This window comes from Vulpes lagopus, chromosome 1 (genome assembly GCF_018345385.1).
Source record: "Vulpes lagopus strain Blue_001 chromosome 1, ASM1834538v1, whole genome shotgun sequence".
Classification (NCBI taxonomy): domain Eukaryota; kingdom Metazoa; phylum Chordata; class Mammalia; order Carnivora; family Canidae; genus Vulpes; species Vulpes lagopus.
Window position 1 is genome coordinate 91,707,984 of NC_054824.1, and position 6,000 is coordinate 91,713,983.

Genomic DNA, 6,000 nt, shown 5'->3' on the forward strand with positions numbered 1-6,000 from the left:
GGAAGGCACTCATGATGCTGCTGCCACTGGAACTCTGCTCAAGAAAAGAATCTCTACAAAATTGCTAACCAGTAGTAGAACAATCAGGAGAGCAGGAACATGACCTCAGCCCTGTTTTAAATCTCTAAATCTCAACAAGAGTACATCAGTTTTATGCATTTAGAACTCTTGCTGCAGGGGCAAGGCTCTGGATGGCTCAGTGGGTTAAGCAGCCGACCTCTTGATTTCGGCTCAGGTTATGATCTCAGAGTCCTGAGATCAAGCCCCCATCAAGCTCTGTGCTGAGTGTGGAGCCTGCTTAAGACTCTCTCTCTCTCTCTCTCTCTCTCTCTCCCTTTGCCCCTTCCCCTGCTCATTATCTCTCTCTCTCAATGAATGAATGAATGAATAAAATAATAAATAATTTTTTTTAAAAAAGAACTCTTTCTGCAAACAAAGTCAAGGGGGCACTTGGCAGGCTCAGTCAGTAGAGCATATGACTCTGGTTTTTGGAATTATGAGTTTGAGCCCCATGCTGGATGTAGAAATGACTTAAAAGTAAATAAATAAAAATACTTTTTAAAAAGGAAGCTGAGAAAGTAGCATCAGCTTTCTAGGCTCTGCAGCACAGGAAGTCACCCTAAAAAGTAAGGTGGAATAGGGGTTAAGCAACCCAAGCCACAGAATCCACCACATTTATAGAATCAATGCCACTGTCCATTCAAGGAATTTCCAATAGCTTGGAATGGCTAGAGAAGTAGTTCTCAAATAATCAAGTGTGGCTCCCTATTTAACTTCAAAATATTGAGCCCTTGATGCACAAGAGAGTTGCTATATTTTAACATCCTGTGATTGAGAAATATATTACAGTTACATTTAAATAATTTCTTGTCTTATTAATCACAATAGCAAATTCATACACTTGGAAGATGATGGTGATAACAATAACTGACCTGTATTATGTGTGTTGTGTATATTGGCTCATTTCATTGTGATGCATACCTGTTCAAGCTATATAATTTGTTCAGTCAACAAATAATGGTCTGGACCACTTGTGTGTTCCAGAACTCTTCCACAATGTCTGGGAACCTAGGTATTTTAGATTCAAACTTGGGAACCACTGAGCCATAATATTTAGGGAGGGAGAAGCAAGCAAAAAAGGCTCTAAAAGAAGGCTCATTTATTTAGATATTAATCAAGAGGTGATGGGGACTTACTGAATTTTTAGCAAAGAAATGACAATCATATTTTCATGTCAGATCACTCTGGCTGAAGAAGAAGACAGACCAGTTTGTCTTCTGATAGAACAGAAAATTGAAGGAATGGAAGACTGGTAGCAAGCAGAAAACATAGGGGGCTATTTTAGTGACCCAAGTGGGAAAATCAGGAATCTGATAAACAAGGCATAGTTAGTGGGAAGGAAGAGAAATGGATATTTAGGGGAAAAATTGATTGCTTATTGATAGATTTGATGTGATATGGGCTATTAGGAGGACTGAAGAAAAAGGCCAGGCTTAAGTAACCATGTAAATATGCAATATAAGACAAAAATGAACCATTCCAAGTTCTCAAGTTGTATATATACTTGAAATAAAATCAGTAGAGTGATATGAATACAGTTCTAAATTACTCAGGACAGATTAACTATCATAAAAAATAACCCCCAAATCTCAGTGACTTAATAGTGTAAAAATATATTTCTCATTCACATTACAATCCAACAGGGGTAGATAGATGTGCATGTGATGGTAAAGAAATAGGAAGTCTCTCCTTCATGTGATTTTTCTGCAACCCATGCCTTTGCATTTCATTTTGCTTCACCATCTTCAAGGGCCACAGAATTCTCTACATTCATTTGGACAAAGGAAGATAGAGAGCTGAATTATGAAAAGGAACCTGGAGGAACCAGGCTTAGAAGAAATGTAGATCACTTGTGGTTAGAACTCAGTAACGTAGCCACGCCTAACTGAGTTGTTCAGGAGAAATGTAATCTAGCTGTGTGCCAGAACAAAGAAAACGCGAGTTTCAGGAGCCTTTAGCCAGTCTCTATCACAAGCATATGTTAGGTTATAAGGCAGAACTTGCAGAATTTGGAAATATGATTGCAGTGAATGACAAAGTGATTTGAGTTTAATTAGACAATGTCTAAAATGTGATTGATGTAACAGAGAAATCTGTGAATCACTTAATTATATTACTGAAGAAACTCTGTGTTCATATAACAGAAGAAATTCTGTGTCCATTGGAGAGAAATGGAAGTGAGCAGTACCTCTATTGAGCTCAGAAATAGGTGACCAAAGATAAAGATAAAGCAACCGTCTCTATCTCTTGCACTGTTGGGGTGGGGGTACTCTACCTATTTACTCATTAACCATTTGTTAACTGCCATTTGCCAAGCACTGCACTAGGCAGTGGAATCGAAACAACCTGTCTGCCAGATGGGTGAATCCCAACAGTATAGATGAATCTCCCAGATCCTCATGGCTTAAAGATTCAAGCTTTTGTAGTATTCCATTTGATTCACTTTGCTCTAAACAAGTACCCTCTAATTCTCTTTTGACTGTCTTTAAACTCAAGAAGAAAGTATGGAAGTATGCTGACCAGCCAACAGAGTCTAATAATCCCTGTGATTCTTGCAGCCTCCTGCACCACCTTTCCCCTCCTCTTCTACTATGTTCTCCTCCTCCATCTCTTCAAATTACCATCATTACCATCGTCATGATCAGCATAACAGCCACCATGCACTCTGGGCATTGTGCTAAATACTTGATGTATTTCTTTTCATCCTCATGTTGTTGCATTTTACAGATGCAAATACTGGAGTCTCAGAGAAACTCAGTAACTTGTTCTCACGCTTATTAGTGGTGAGCCTAGATCAGAACCCAATTCTGTTGACCGCATAACACAAGTTCTTCCTATCATTATAAACACGTGAATCTGGGTTTATAGATCAGTTTTATTTTTATTATTTTTTTTTGCATTTCTTAAATATGAATTAACTTACTTGAATTGATCAAATCTGAGTATGTTGACAAAACCAAGTTTCTGGTCTCAGAGAACTCAGGACTCACTACTGATCTTGGGAAACTTCTCAAAATTGACCCTATAAATTCTTGCCAGAGCTGTCAGGCTGCTCACTTGACATCCCTGTTTCTGAACTTGAACTTCAGCATTGGTGACTTGGTAATATGACAAAATAATCTGTTTACCAGAAACAAACATATTTATATAATGAGAAAAATCACTCTCAGAAATAAAGCCCAAACCATAGGTACAAAATTAGTTAGGTTACCTGATAAAAATGATCTGTTGATTCCTTCAACAAAACCATACTGTGTAGTTGGAATTATTGAACAAAGATGGAATCAGAAAAAAATATTTTTGAATATTTTTGAATTTTTGAAAAATATTTTGAAATATTTTCTTCTAATGGCAGTCTTATTTTCTCAGAGTGGGAATTTAAAATTGCTTGAATTGCTTCTAATTTACTGAGTAGGAAAAGTGCTTAAATGGTGATAAAATGTGTAACAAATGTTTAACCAGCGTGCAAAGGATGACAATGAAGAGAAGAACCGTTCTGCATGTGTCACAATAAACTGTGCACACGCATGCCACTCCACACTGATGTTTCTAGCTTGGGTGCAACAAAAGAAACCGTCTACTTTATTTTACTCTTTCATGTTGTTTGCACATCTTTGGGTAAAACTAAACCTTGCTTAATGTGCCATTTCTTTTGCTTCACAATATTTCTGACCTTTTACATCTGATGCTGTCATTCCTGCTGGTTCTTTACTTCTGAATTACTTCATTGCCATGTCACAGAAGTAATAAAAATGTAGGCCAAAGTGTGTCTTTCAGGAATCACTGTAGGATCCCTAAAAGAGACAAATGCAGAGATAATGCACTTTTTTTTATACAATATACAATAATGATGAAGTTGCTTGCCGCTGTTGCTGGGAGAAGGGCCATCGCGAATGTGTGACTTAGGTGGCAGTGGTGTTCTTCTGGTTAACAATACAGACTTGAAAGCTCACCATTCTCAAGTGAGTTGCACAAAAGCCAATCTTTGTAAGTAAATGTATGATGATTATGCAACTCAACATCTCTATCCATAGAGTAAATAATTCCAAGGCTGACAGACAGGACTTGATAACTCATCAATCTACTAGTGCCGTGCTGTGGAGACTGCGAGTCTCATTCCGAGAAAGTAGAGAATTTGTGCCCAGGAGTGAGGATACTTGTTCTAGCTCAGGTCCATTTGATGCTGTGATTCTGGGGATCTAACCTGCAGGTTCAAGTTTTTAATCTGTGAAATGACAGGGATGGGTTAGATCTATGAGATTCCTTTCAGGTTTAAAATAGAGCAATACTACTCCATTGTGGGAGGGAAAAAAAAGAAAAGCCTTCTTTTAAAAAACTGATCAGTAACATCATACAGGAAGTGATATTTACAAAATAATATCAGTCTGTACAATTGCAGCCCTGGTATAATGATTATGTTTTTGGTAAAAAAATGACTGTATTTCTTTTTATCCCATAAATCAGTTTAAACCTGATCCTTCATCATTGACCTCCAGGCTGGTGAAAGATTCAGTCTGTGATTGTGGGGACTCCCTATCCCTGAAACGTTTCATGCAAAATTGCCAGATTCTCTTGAATTTTCTCACAAAGCTTCTGGGAAACAGTTCTGATTACCCACAGTCAACCCTAGTTTCCACTGGAACCTGTGCCAATACATGAGGACCTTTTACCTCAGGAATCCTGATGTTTTGCTGACACTGCCAGGGCATGGCAAATTCTGGTAAGGCTGGTTATGTTGGTGCCTGGGACCTAGCCCTGTCAGGTATCCCAGTCCAGGGCCACCAACCCAGAATTCTGTTCCCTATCTGACCTTGACTTGTCCAAGGGTAGAGAACAGCCCTCCTTTTCCCCTCTTGCCACTTTCAAATGATCTTCCCTTTCTCCCTTCCCTCTCTTAGAAACCTTGCAGAAACTCTTAAGCAAATTCGCATTTTTATTCAAGTTGAAAAGAGAATTTGCTTCATGTAGCTTCTACCTCTGAAGAAAGGACATGCAAAATCCTAGGCTAACATCTGGGATTGAGGGCAGAGAAAATGCACAGACCAAAACACAAATTAATACTTCAGTAAATCAGGACTCCTGGATGGCTCAGCGGTTGAGTGCCTGCCTTCAGCTCAGGGCGTGATCCCGGGGATGGAGCCCCACGTCGGCCCCCTGCGAGGAATCTGCTTCTCCCTCTGCCTGTGTCTCTACCTCTCTCCCTGTATCTCTCATGAATAGATACATAAAATCTTATAAAAAAAAATTTAGTAAATCATCCTGCAACACTATCGAATGATTGAAAATGTAATCACATATGGGGAGAAATGGATTTGTATTTATTTTTTATCATAATGTTTTTGAAATAATAGTTTTATTGAGATATAATTTATATACTATACAATTAACCTATTTAATGTGCATGTATTTATTTTTAATAGTGAGTTTGAGTAAAGGCAAATTTAATTAGAGGGGATAGCTGGAAAAATTTATGGATGTTTTAAAGGGAACTTCTGAATACCTTCAAAGGTTTAGGAGGTTAATGGTGCTGGCATTTTTGTGTGTAAAATTTCAATAAAAGATTTCATTTTATAGAATGTTATGAGATATATAATAACAGGAAAAGTTTTTCTATATAATGTTAATGGATGAGGCCAGGCTCCAAAATTGTAAATATAATATGACCACACCTGAAAATAGGCAGAGACAGAAAGGAAGGAAAAATGGTTAATTTGGGATGGTCAGACTTAGGATACATACTTATTTTCCATTTTTATAGAATATTACATTCCTCAATTAGTCTGTGTCCTTTTGGAATGAGAAGCAAATAGGGGGTTTGGTGTATGGAGTTCTTATACATATTTCTATGCCTTTCTATACTATTATCAGCTTAGATCAGATTAGCAGTTTTCTGTGGAGAGTGTTCACAGGAAGAGAAAGACTAGTAACTAAATGTGAGAA